Below are 14,478 nucleotides of genomic sequence, written 5' to 3'. Positions count from 1 at the left end.
TGTTTATTTTTAACCAATAGGATGTTCCAGTTACCAGCATTTGAGAACTAGGTACTTTTCCAGGAAAATAATTAAGAGCTAAGGAATCCCGACGCTCACCATTTTTCTTTGTTACTGTGCAGTTCATTTTCCTCTCAAAACACTTTCAGCCTTTCTTACCCACAACCTTGCTGTAAAATCTTTAACACTACTATTTGAATATAATGTTTCCAACACTTTTACCATAAGGAATCAGTTGTTTGTGAGACTGACAGTGAAATGAAATGATTATAAATCATTTTCAATCTTTTCTTCTTAGCAAAAAAGTTCAATAGCATATTGATCTGGAAAATATTATTTAAAAAATGAAGAACACTCAGGGCTCTGTGTTTTGTGATGGGTCCTGATGCCAAGAATAGTTGCCGTTGCCTTTCTGGTGTGTGGCCAACCTTGCCAGATGACTGCAGAGAGCTCACCAAGCAGGATGCTCACCCTGCCTCACACTCCGAGGTTCCTCACCAGAAATTCACTTCTAACACTTTGCAAAACAGCAATGGCAAAGGGACTCCAGGAAGAACAGTAGCAACTGGTCACAAATAACAGTTGTCTTTTTTTTCTTCCCCATTTTTGAGAGACTTTTTGAGTTTTCTTTCTATTTTAGAGTCAATCTACTAGCACATTTTCCAAGAAAATCATCTATTCCATCCAATTTTCAAATTTATTTGCAGAATTTGGGTAGGATAAATCATTTATTATCTAATGTTGTGTTTTCTTCTATTTCTTGATTACACTGGTAGAATATATATGTGTATGTATTTTTTTAAATTGTTTCCCTAAAGAACTAGCTCCTGGATTTATCAAGCATTTTTTTCTTTAATTTTCAACTTTACTGAGTTCTAGTTTGATTTTTATTATTTCCTTCCACTTTCCTTTGTTTTATTTTGTTGTTCTATTTCTAACTCCTTGACTTGGATGCTTTACTTGTTTATTTTCATTCTTTAATCACATAAATTGTGGTTTGTAACTATGTCACTTAAAAATTATGTCAGTTCCTACTAATAGACTCCCCACATAGCAGCTTAAGACAGGAACTTTTCCCCAGAGATAGGAAGTCTAGGACTGAAAGAGACCCTGGGATAAGGAGCACCCCTTCTATCTTTCCACTCATCTGTCTTTAACATATGATTAAAGATAGCTTATGATTATGATTACAAGATAGCTGATCCAGCATCACATAGCCCAAAAGCTTAGGCCAAGTGACTCAACCTTCTTTTTAAATAGCTTTCCTGGAATCCCCACCTAACAATAATCCCTTATATCTTATTAGTGAGCACTTAATCATATGGCCACCCCCAGCCTCAAGGGAGATTGGAAAATAGGGTACTTAAGCTGGTCATCAACATGCAACAAAATCAATGTTCTGTTAGTAAAAAGAGAGAGGAGAATGGACTTTAGAAAGGCAGCAAACAGTTTCCACCACAGTAATGTTTCTATTACTATTTTCTAGATAGTTTCTGTTTGGGGTTTTGATTTCTGCTTTGACCCAAGATTTGATTCTGAGAAAGTTGTTGCATATGTAGTATTTTGTTGCTGTGCTGTTCTTGTTTGGAGGGTCTTTATTTGTAAATGTTGCTAATCTCTAACTGTATTGTGGTCAGCAAATGAAGTCTCTACCATTTCTTCCTTTTTAAATATATTGAGCTTCCCTCTGTGAGCAAATATACGGAAAATGTTTGTCAATGCTTCACGGGTACTAGGTGTAGTCTCCATTTTAAGGGATAACATTCAAAATCTATCCATCTGTACAACCTTAATAATTATGTTGTTTGGCTCTAGCACATCTTTACTTGTTTTGTCTCTCTGTTCTGTCTTGGGGCTTTCTGAATATATTCAGTTTCCTACTAGTAGCATAGTGTTGTCAGTTTTGCTTGGTGATAATTCTTTTAAATCTCAAACATTTTAGATACTATCATTTACCACTTTAAAGATAGGAACAACTCAGAGAGGTACATTCATCTGTAATATTTATCATTATCTCACCAATTCCAAATATTTCATTGTCAACTTTCATTTTCAGTTATAGTAGTATTTTTAAATAATTTATTTTTTAATCAAAGTAAAATAAGTGAAAACCTACATTCTTCAGCTTCCCTTCCCTGATCCTGAACACACTGCCCAGGAGAAAAAAAAAAAAAAAAAAAAAAAACCTGCAAATTTCAGCTATTTCTTCTAATACTTACCTCCCTTTTGCTAAACAATATTCCTGACTGTGATTCCTTAACTTATTGGTTCTACATAGGGTGGATACCACACCATACATACAAGTCTCTCACTTGGCTAACCTACCAATAATAAAATCAAGAGTCAACTATTTACATTATTATGACAATATAAATATTCACTAAAAAATTATATACTATGGTCTTACAGAACTTTTCTTATAAAATTTTTACTTTTCTAGTGTTAATGATCGATTACTGTTTTACTTGTCTTTTCTATACATCTATCCTTAAATCTTTCCCTCAACTACATTACATCTGTTAGATGTTTATCAGTATTAATTTCCAAATGATCAAAATATCAGGTAATTTGGTGACCTCTTTTTTACAGTCTTCCCTCCTCCTACCCTATATTAGGGTCTCATTGCTCTCTTCCTTTTGTGTTATATTATTTTCTGGGTTTCATGTCTTCCTCTTTGTTAGTTTACCCAATTGGTCTGATAGAAGACACTTCCAGTAGTTTTCTAAGAAAAAGTCCAATGGAAAAAAAATTTGACTCCTTGTATTTTGAAAAACATCTTTATTCTATGCTTACTTTTGATTGGTGGTCTAGCTGGACATAGAAGCCAGGTTAGAAATAATTTCCATCATATTTTTAAAGCTTTGCAAACTTCATTATCTTCTAGCTTCCAAGGATGTTTTTAAGAATGCTGAAGCTCATTGTACCCTTTCCTTTGTGTGTGACCTGTTTACGTTCCCCTTAAAGCTTTTAGGACCTTTTATCACTGGTGTTCTGAAATTTCATAATGGCATACCCAGGTGTGGGTTTTATAAAATTGGGGAAAGTGGACTCTTTTATAAAACATGAGCACATAATATATATAGTCTTTCAATTTGGAAATTCATGTCTTTAGTTCTATAAAATATTTTTGCATTCTTTCTGTGATAATGTTCAGATTATTATTTTATTTTGCTCTTGGTTTCTGCATCTACTATAATAGCAATGTTGAATTTTTTAGATAACATTTTAATTTTTCATATTTCTTTTCTCTCCTGCTTTTTAACTCCATCTTTTTTGTTCTACTTTTCAGATACAGCTTCAACATTTTTTTAATTCCAGTATTTAATTTGTAATACTCAATAGCTCTTTCTTGTTCTCTAATTGCTCCTCTTTCATAAATGTTATTATTATTTTGGATATGAACTAACTTCTCTCTGCAAGGAAAACTGTAACTTTTTTCTAAAAACAAGTTTTCTCTGCTTTCTGCAACAACACCATCTTCTGCAAGGTTGTTCTTTTCCTGTTTTGGCCCCTACTTTTCATATTGAAGGCTTTGGTAATACACCTGATGAATCCTGACTGCCTGATCCTATTTAAGAATGAAGGACCAAAGCAGATTGGCGGCTCTGCAAGTGTGGAGAAGACTATTAGTTGGTGAGTGTCAATTAATGTGAAAGAAAAAAGTATTCCACTGAAGAACCCATACATTTCAGTTATCTGGGGGCATTTTTTTCTGGAGTTGTTCAATTTCTCAAGGCAAGTCTTCCACTTCATTGCTGGGGCTGCACACGCCTGGCTGCTGCCATCATGGAAAGAGCGGAACAGTGACCAAGCTCCCAGCTGTCATCAGTCTCTCTTTTTAGTCACCCCCACCAACACCCCAACACCATTCCAGTTCCATTTCTCCAGAGAACAGACCTCCAGGCTGCTGCTGGGGTGGGGAAGGGAGACAGGGACAGGGTGTAGGGTCTAATTATGCTGGTTTTAATAACTCCCTATATTTGGCCCATCTCTCTGGCCTACTATGGTAACAATGCCTTCCCACTTCTGAGCCTCTCTGTGGTTCTGCAGGCAAAGCACCTCATTTCAGCAATGTGGGCACTTTGGGTGGAGGGGCCTATCCCTCAGCCAGCCTGGGGATCACCCCTGCATCGTTGCAGGAGTTGCCACCAAAGCCTCCACTGCCATTTTTTGCCTCTTGCAGGTTTAAACATTTTTTCTCCCCTTACTATCATTTGAGTGGAATTTTGAAAAGGAGAAGAACTTCTAAACTTCTCTGGTTTGACAAGGCTACTAATATCATAAAACAACTCAATACTAAGGACAAGTACAGCAAGCTTGCCTTAGACTAATGAAGTGATGCGTGAGGGCTGACACCAAAATAACCAGGTGTGTCTTAACCCCTTTTTTCTGAGCAGCATTGGCATATTTTATTCTGCATCTCTAGAAGTCTTCATATTTGTTAAAGTTTCTAATAATCTTTTTAAACAGAAGAAATTTTTTGTGCGTGGTATTTACTAAATGGGGTTATTTTACTCACCAATAAGTGTTGTAAGAAAAATCAGTTCTTATGCTGAGACTGACTTTTCAATGAAAATATTTCCTCTTTTATTAGTAAAATTCTTGTGCAGAATTTATGGTCCATTTGAATAGCTATTCCTACTACAGTCAACACTAATTACATTTCAATCTTTGAATAAAGCCACCTTGGCTTATTACAATCTTAGCTCCCTGTTGGTCAATTAATCCACATATTTAAATTTCATGAAACATCCACAATTTACATTTCCTTGACAACAAACCTCAATCCAATATTTTCATGGAACAACATTTCTCAGCTGGGCACTGGTGTCTTAAGCAAATGTGGATTTCCTTCCCAATCAAAGTGTAAACACTGAATTAATTAATGAATTTAGGGACAGCTGTTCTCCACTTTCAGGCACTGGGCCACGTTTACAATCCTAATGCACACCACAGACACGCTTGCGCCGTCGGGGACTAAGCCTAACCAAAGGCTTACATAATTTGGCAGTAAACGCTGATCAATCGCCAGGATGCAACATTGTGGCACTTGGCAAATAAAAGTGGTGTTTTGGAGTGGAAATAATACTTTATGAAAAGACTGCTAAATGATGATAATTGCTTTAGTTAGCGAGATCAGCGAGTGTGTTTGTAAGAACAAAGGGCTTAGCTCTTGGAAGAACTATGAACATATGCCAGATAGAAACATTTCCTCTCTCTGGGCCATCACATGTTATCAGCTGAGCATGGAGATTAGTCACGTAATGCTGGTCCACACATCCCCGCCCCACAACTCTAATTCTCGGTGGCACCTCCAGGACCTGCATGCATATTCACCAGCCATTCCAGGGGCCCTGTGGCTACTGAGGAAACGCAACCAGGCAATCTGAAACCTTCACCTTTATGCTGTGGCTGGCCCTTGCCTCCAAGGACAAGAGTCCCCATCAGTCAAGCCAGGCTGGCCCAAGCAATCGGCATAGTACCTAGCATGGGGCAGAGACTCTAGGTATGTTTGCTTTGAACAAGTAATTCTATTTTACCACACAAATCACTTAAAAGAGCATCTAATACAGTGGGTAGAGAGGTGATGAGTCTCAGTGCAGTCTTGAGCTTAATTCTAGGAAATAAGAATTGACCCACCAACCGAAAAGTAATTTCCCCTGAGTGGGATCCTGTGACTGCCTCATTTAGAGAGAAGATACTGCCAGTCTGATGATAAACACGAGCTAAAACCTCTAAACCCGGGGTGGCCAATCTTTTGGCTTCCCTGGGCCACATTGGAAGAAGACCAATTGTCTTGGGCCACACATAAGATGCACTAACACTAATGATAGCTGATGAGGTTTAAAAAAAAAATTACAAAAAAAACTCAAAATGTTTTAAGAATGTTTACGAATTTACTTTGGGCACATTCAAAGCCATCCTGGGCCACAGGCAGCCCACGGGCCACAGGTTGGACAAGCTTGCTAAACAGTGGTTAACACATTTACTCCTAAAGGATGTGTCTGTGGAACTAGTGGGAAGACAGAATTTTGTATGGGGATATTCACACTAGAACCTCAACCAGATGAAATTGAAAGATCAGGGTGTGGAAAGCCAAGATTAGCAAAACACATATTAGTTTCAGTGTATTCCCTAACATGACAGAAAGAGGCAGCCTTACCTAAACTGAGCTTTATGTTTTCTCTCTACGTGTTTTATAGTGCAAATGTAGGAAACTGACCAAACTCTTCAGATTTTAAAGGAAGTGTCTTTGTATACAGTCAACCCTTCAGAACTCCCTGGGAAAACAATTTCAAAAATAAACTTGAGGTTTGGAAATGAAAGCAGAGTTGCTCTCTGTTTCACACAGTTCAGGATGGTTTGAATGTCTTCAAATGAACCTGACAACTAAAACTTTTCTATTTGGGGGGAAAAAATAAACTTTTAACATTGAGTGCTACAGCTTCCCCCTAAACCCACCTTGTACAAAAAGGAAGATGGCAAAAAAGAAAAGCCTGTAAAAAGGCTCCTTTTACTAGGGTTGGAGACCTAGGAGAATCAACCAGGAGTTTGAAAATCTGGAGTTGGCCAGGTGCACTGGCTCACGCCTGTAATCCCAGCACTTTGGGAGGCTGAGGCAGGTTGATCACCTGAGGTCAGGAATTCGATACCAGCCTGGCCAACATAACCAAATCCCATCTTTACTAAAAATACAAAACATTAGCCGGCCATGGTGGCGGGCACCTATAATCCCAGCTACTTGGGAGGCTGAGGCAGGGAGAATCACTTGAACCCTGGGGGTGGAGGTTGCAGTGAGCCGAGATTGCACCACTGCACTCCAGCCTGGGCAACAGAGTAAGACTCCATCTCAAAAAAGAAAATGTGGACTCACTGGGACTCAACTCATCTGATCCACATGGCCTGGTCCTGAGAGCATGGGCACCAAGTGGCTCTCCCCCAAGAAGCCCCCACTTCCCCATGGAAGTCTACCCACCTCGTTTCCCTGTGGATGGGTCCCACTTCCCTTGCCCACTTCTCTTAACTGATTAGCACATATATCACCACTTAATTTACGGTGTCCATATGTTATCAATTTAACTTTTATTTTTTAATTTGTATTACTTTAATAAATTCAGTGGTTCGTATTTTATATTCTTCATGGTTACTGAAAAAAATACAGAATTCATGTCCCAAAAAAAGTGTTAGATAAGTCATTCATCCTTTTCACCTCTTGAGGCTTAAAATGATTTCTGAAAGTTTCTCCTACCAGGGCAGAGCTAAGCTACAAAAGTTTACGGTTCTGAAGACAAGTAATGGCACCTGACTCTGAGATGCAGAAGCAGGAAATATTTCTGACATGTGGCTCAAGTCCAATATTGGCTGTGGACAAGTTCTTTAATTTCTCTGTTTTCCTGTCTCTAAAGTCAGACTGTCAGTGATGACTTCATAATTAGGAAAATCACATATTGTATGCTAAATGAAATGACGAAGATCAGCCAGGCAGTGGCTCACGCCAGTCGCCCCAGCACTTTGGGAGGCTGAGGCAGGTGGGTCACTTGAGCCCACGAGTCTTAGACCAGCCTGGGCAACACAGGGAGACCCCATCTCTATGAAAAATACAAAAATTAGCTGAGTGTGGTGGTGTGCACCTGTAGTCCCAGCTACTCAGGCGGCTGAGATAAGAGGATCAGCTGAGCCCAGAGAGGTCAAGGCTGCAGGGAGCTATGATCATGCCACTGCATGCCAGCCTGGGTGATAGACTGAGAGACCCTGTCTCAAAAAATAAGAGGGATCTGAGAAAGATTTCAATGTAACATTTATGGGCACAAGAAAGCTGGCTTTGTTCATAAAAATGTTTTGAAACACTTATGAGAAAAAGACTAAAAACCCCCACTAATTAACCAAGCAGCATTAACCACCAATATCTTGAAATAATTTATTAACTAATGAAGAAGCCAGAGGGCTGAGAATCTAAAGTACAATGCTATGTCCATAGCGGAGATTTAATAAATATTTGTTGGGTGAATAAATGAACATCTTCATAGTGTCATGTACATAGAAAACCTCTCAACCAGAGATAACAGATCCACACCGTTTGTGCTACAGTTTCCTCTATGAAGCCTAAGTCCAAATTATATCAATAAAGGGTTATTATCGTTTTCTCTCTAAGCACAAATCTGGCTTCAGAATCCTCCTCATCACTGCACCCCTGCAGTCACTACCAATTGGTTGGTTAGCGCAGACACAAAATAAAATGCACTTGCCATCCCTGACATATGATACTTACCTAAACCTACACTGAAGCCAAAATGTCCAAGAAATAAATTACCCACCCCGCAAGTCAAATGGAGTCTTCTTAGATCTCTCAGTGTTGTCACTGGTAATCGTGTAGTCAACTCAGCACTGAAAACAGCACTGAAAAGCTACTCAAACTCAGGGCATACCTTATGCTCAGGTTCACACTGTTGGCATTAATACCATTAGACCACGCTACCAAGAGGCAGGGAATATTTTTGCAAGTACCCAACAAAAGAAGCTTCTGTTCTTAAACTGTGCAGCTGCACTTTTTTTTTTTTTTTTTTTATTGTTGTTGTTGTTTTGAGATGGAGCCTAGTTCTGTCACCAGGCTGGAGTGCAGTGGCGCAATCTCGGCTCACTGCAACCTCTGCCTCCCGGGTTCAAGCAATTCTCCTGCCTCAGCCTCCGGAGTAGCTGGGATTACAGGCACATGTCGCCACACCCAGCTAATTTTTGTATTTTTAGTACAGACAGGGTTTCACCATGTTGGCCAGGATGGTCTCGATCTCCTGACCTCATGATCCGCCCACCTCAGCCTCCAAAAGTGCTGGGATTACAGGCATGAGCCACTACGCCCGGCCCACAGTCTGTTTTTATGACCTTTACTTTAGACATTTTTTTTTCCTCCAGTAAAAATCTGTCTCCCTTCACCTAAGAAAATCCTGTTCTTTCTTCGAGGCTCACCTACTGGAGGCAGCTCCTGCCTCTTCCCTGGCATTCCAACACAGACCAGCACCACACAGCTCAACACAGGCTCTCCAGCCACGGCTTCTCTGGTAGATTAGTTTTGTCCCAGCAACCACATTTTAAGCTTTTTCTACTGATTCTGAGTCAGACACACACATCATCCTTCCATGAGGCCAGCCCTGGTGATTTCTTTGTATCATCTTGTCTGATGAGATCCTCACAGCACCTGTTCTCTCCACTTTAGAGATGTGTAAACTCTGGCAGGTAATTTCCTCTGAGGCCTTACACCTGGGCCAGGGGCAGCACCAAGATTTAGACCCAGACTTTTTCTCTAAGACCTGCACTCTTTCTTGAGCAGAGACCACAGTTTGTATTTAATTATGCTGACATGGTCACTGGAGGGCTGTGGACCACAGCATGTCACCATGTCCTGCAGCACTGGTGTGACAGCAAGACAAGCTCTCATCTGTCAGAGCTCAGTGGAAGTGTCACTCCTCGGCCAGGCCTTCCTCCTTGCCACATTTCTGGCATCCAGAACAGTGTTTCACACATAAATGAATGAACTAATAAAGCATGCTCAATGTACACAGCTCTCTGAACTTTGTTTTAAAATGTGAACAATGTAAAAGAAAAAAAAAAAGTCAAGGTTTTCCATAACAAATACCCATCCTTCAGGCATCTCCAGCCCGAATATTTAAAACTGTTTAAAACATGAGAACCAGATCCACAGCCTCAAGGGGGCTTTCCTTCCCACCTCCAGCCTCCACGTCACAAGGTATGTATGTTCCAAAAGTAGAAATTAGGCCCTGGGGTTATCAAGTATCTCTTAAGGGAGGCATGGGGCGTGTGGAATTCCAGCAATGCCAGCTATAACAAGCCTGGTTCCCGGAACATCCTCGCAGATGTCTGCAAAGTGAATTCCAAAGCTCAGTATTCTCCCTCGGAATATGTTGTGCTTTCAGCAAAGTATCTCTTTCTTCTCGGTCACTCAAAACAACAGATCCAATCAGGGAAAATTAGCCATCTTTGTCCTCATCAGGGAAAGGGGTGAGGGAATGTGCATCATGAGCAAATTTAGCCAAATGATTGCAAAATCCAGAGCCACTGGGGAAGCATCCATGCCATGCAGCCTTCCCAGCTCCCTGGGCGTCATCGATTCACAAACCAACCCAGTCTCATAAACGCATGAGTCAGTTGTTTGCACGGGTCCCAGAGAGACTGTGCTATAAATGATAGGCACCTGTATTTGTCCACAGAAATCTACTCTGTATTGTATAGTGTGGCTATTAAAAACATGGAAGATAACACTGTGTAGGCACCCAAAATATTTAAAAATAAAATCAAAATAAACCTTCTGAAATATTTTTAGAAACCTAGCAGCTTGCTACATGTATAAATTCAGGTTCTCTGTTGTTCAAGACAGCTGTTACCTGCAAAGTTGATGACACCAGGGACCTCATGCCCCAGTAAGATCTTCCTCCCCAGAATTCTCTCAGCTGGGCAGCAGGGGAAGGGGGACTACCCAAACCCAAATCCTAAAGTCACCCCAAACACGCTGTGCCTTGCTCTCACCAGCCCCTCAGGTACTTGCAGAACGGCCATTCGTTTAGACATTGCGAGCAGTGCTATGGCCCTTAGCTCCCTCTCTCCTTCCTAAAGCACCCTCACCCCATTCCAGCCTTCATCTTCTGCCCCAGGCTCCCTGGCATCACAGATCTATATAGATGGGTCTGTTAGCCTCAAATTATATGTGGAAATGAACTGGGTAGAAACAAACACATACACTCAAAGGAAATGTGTGAGGGAGAAGGACCATTCATGTCTCCTTTCAAAGCATGAATGTGTCTCCTGGCCAGTAGCTGTATCTCATCCCTGTAATCCCAACACTTTGGGAGGCTGAGGCAGGCGGATCACTTTAGCCCAGGAGTTCAAGACCAGCCTGGGCAACATGGCAAAACCTTGTCTCTACAAAAAATACAAAAAAAAAAAAAAAAAAAAGCCAAGCATGGAGACACGTGCCTGTAGTCTCAGCTATTCAGGAGGCTGAGGTGGGAGGATCACTTGAGCCTGGGAGGTTGAGGCTGCAGTGAGCCATGATTGCACTACTATACTCCAGCCTGGGCAACAGAGAGAGAACCTGTCTTTAAAAACAACAACAAAAAAAAGTGTGGCCTGGTGTGGTGGCTCATGCCTGTAATCCCAGCGCTTTGGGAGGCCTAGGCAGGCGGATCACTTGAGGTCAGGAGTTCAAGACCAGCCTGTTCAACATGGTGAAACCCTGTCTCTACTAAAAATACAAAAATTAGCCAGGCATAGCAGTGTGCACCTGTAATCCCAGCTACTCAGGAGGCGGAGGCAGGAGAATCCCTTGAACCTGGGAGGCAGAGGTTGCAGTGAGCCGAGATCATGCCACTGCACTCCAGTCTGGGTGACAGAGCGAGACCCTGTCTCAAAAAAAAAAAAAAAGAACGTGTCTTCTTCTTCTTAGCCCCATTTCTTAAGTGCAGAATCCCTTCCTCTCTGATCTCCAGGAGCCAGAGGAAAGGAGGAGGGCCTGGGGCACAAGTTAGAATTGTAAGGGGGTCCCTGCCTACATACCTTCCTAAGCCAGGCCCTAGAATTGGTGAGTAAAAGCCATCTACTCCATTACTCCATTATTTTTATATTTAAATATTTTATAATATATAGATGTCTCCAGCAAGGAAGTTTCACAATTTACATTTTTCAATAACCAGAAATTAGACCAGTAATCCAAAATTGAAGTTTTAATTATATAAACAAAAAAAGGATTATATATTTTAGCCTTTTAGGGTTTGTCAGTACAACTTGTGTGTTCATATGAATGTGGATTTTTTTTTTTTTGAGACAGACTCTTGCTCTGTCACCCAGGCTAGAGTGCAGTGGCACAGCCTCAGCTCATTGCAATCTCTATCTCCCAGGTTCAAGCGATTCTCCCACCTCAGCCTCCCAAGTAGCTGGGACTACAGGCACATGCCACCATGCCTGGCTAATTTTTGTATTTTTAGTAGAGATGGTTTCACCATGTTGGCCAGGCTGATCTCGAACTCCTGACCTCAAGTGATCCGCCCACCTTGGCCTCCCAAAGTGCTGAGACTACAAGGCGTGAGCCACTGCACCTGGCCTGAATGTAGATATTTTAAAATTTCACTCTCTTGAAAGCATGCTAAAATTTGATAGCTCACTCAGCGTCTTTTTATTTTTTTTTATTTTTATTTTTGAGACACGGTATTGCTCCATCACCCAGGTGGGAATGCAGTGGTGAGATCACAGCTCACTGCAACCTCCAACTCCTGGGCTCAAGGGATCCTCCTGCCTCAGCCTCCCAAGTAGCTGGGACTATAGGCACAAGCCACCAAGCCCAGCCTATTATTCTTATTTTGTTAAAAATAGCTTCCTACAAGCAGTTTTGGAATTTAAAACTTTTTCCTTTCCCTGTCCTCAGCCACACCTTCAATCTTGCTTAGTTCCTATTTTAGTCTTTCACAAGCTTGTATAATGTAAAGATGCCTCTAAAGAAAAAAAAATTCTCAACGATTCTTAGTGTTCACTTAATGTTTCTCATAAAATGTACAAATATAAAACGATTTTAGTTCTTATATTACCATCAATACCAAAACATCTGCACATTAAATACAAATGCAATTACAAAGCCAATATAATTCCAATTCACAACATTAATATGTAGGATGATCATTTTGCTGAAACTGTATCACCTTATATGGTGTGAACAGGGACTTCAATAGTGCAAGTCATGATTTCATTGCACAGATGTTACCTACCTTGTACAATGAGATGCCTCAATTTTCTACCACCTTTTTTTATTCAAACAACTATGAAACCTTCATTTCTCTAGTTTGCCATAAAACTGTTGGGTCTTCATGGGGTGTAAGGGCATCGTTTATGTGTTCTGTCCATCTTGGTTCTTTCCACTAGTTCATGATACTTACAATAATATAACCCGATACCCAAACCATTAAAAACACAGACACTGGAATGGCGTGGTAGTATCTGTGCTCATCAGCTCATCTGAGACATGCTGATACTAATGCTTTATGTAATTACTAACAAGTTCTTACCAAGATCCTATTACTATGCTAGTCACTCTTCTACAGCAGTTAAATGGGGAACAAGGTCCTTTTTCCCACAGAACCCACACTCTGGTAGGGAGAGTGAGGATGAATAAGAAACTCACATAGCATGGTAAGAAAATGAACTGGGGTAGGTGACAGCGAGGTGATGGTGGTGGTAGTGAAGGTCCATTCTAGATAGACAGTTAAGGAAGCCCTCGCTGGGAAGGGAATATTTGCTTTGAAAGAGAAGATGAGATCTAAGCCGTGTAAGTGCCAGGTAGAGAGAACAACAAGTTTAGAGCTCAGGAAGGAGAAACGTGCTAGGCAAATCGAAGAATCAGTGGGAAGGCAGACTTGGCCAGAGCCCAGTGGGTGACGCGGAGGGCAGAGCAGCTAAAGGCAGAAGAGTGGGCAGGAGCCAAACCCACAGGGTGTCGTGGGCCTGAATATAACTCTGGGTTTTGACCCAAGTGGGGCGAGAAGTCACCAATAAGATTCGAGGTGTTACTTAAAGCCGAGGACTGGTGGAGCTCAGCCAGGAAGTCACATAGATGGAGAAGCGAGGATGGAGCTCCAGCGCCGAGCTGCGGTGGCTCTGCAGCCCCGCAGCAACAGCATCGCCTGGCAGCACATGAGAGATGCAGAATCGTGGACTCCACCCGAGATCCACTGAATCATCATCTGCTTTTCCCACATTCAGAACGAGGATCTATGCTCTAGCAGGCCAACACTAAGAAGACAGGGAAAAGAGGAGAAGCAGACACAGACAACTGAGAAGGAGCGACCAGGGGGATGGGAGGAAATCTGGAGAGCCCGGCATCCCAGAAGCCCAGAGAAGCTGGGGATGCAAGAAGGAAGGAGGGGTCAGGTAAGCCAAAGGCTACCATTAAGCAGGCAAAGACTGGAGCATCATTGCACAAGACGGGATGCAGATGGAACATGACCTTAGCAAGAACTTTGATGTCAGAGTGGAAGGCATGGAAGCTGGACCAGAACGGGCTAACAAAAGAATGGAGGAAAAATAACTCTTTCAAGGGATGTTAATCATGCAGAAATTAACGTAAAAAAAAGGCTGTCTCATAAAACAGATGCCCATCCCACACTCTTCCCCTTCAGCCCAGTATGAAATCTGCTACATTTATTTCCTCTCTCCAGGGATGTGTTTACAGCCATGGGGGTTGGGGGTACAAATAAAAAGATATAACCTGGTATTTATGCTCAAATATTTCTGAGCAGGACCATTACCTAATTTTATGGACTATTACTTTTTTCCTTCCTCTGGCTGTTGCCTGTTGTCTGAGTTCAGCTGAGCCCCTAAGGGTGTGACAAGATCAGCTGAAGAGGCATGGTCTGTGTTTAACAAAAACCAGTTGCAGAAGCATATGGAAATACCTCCTTATCCTGGGAATGCTGACAAAAA

At 41.4% G+C, this 14,478-nt stretch overlaps 1 protein-coding gene across 7 annotated transcripts in view; it reads right to left on the bottom strand.

Annotated features, from left to right (window-relative positions):
- CGNL1 (cingulin like 1) overlaps positions 1-14,478 on the bottom strand; it is a 174,038-nt gene that overhangs the window by 112,876 nt on the left and 46,684 nt on the right. The window lies entirely within an intron of this gene.

The sequence above is a fragment of the Pan paniscus genome, chromosome 16 (assembly GCF_029289425.2).
Source record: "Pan paniscus chromosome 16, NHGRI_mPanPan1-v2.0_pri, whole genome shotgun sequence".
NCBI lineage: Eukaryota > Metazoa > Chordata > Mammalia > Primates > Hominidae > Pan > Pan paniscus.
The sequence above is the reverse complement of the archived record's forward strand: the minus strand, read 5'-3'. Positions and strand labels throughout refer to the sequence as shown.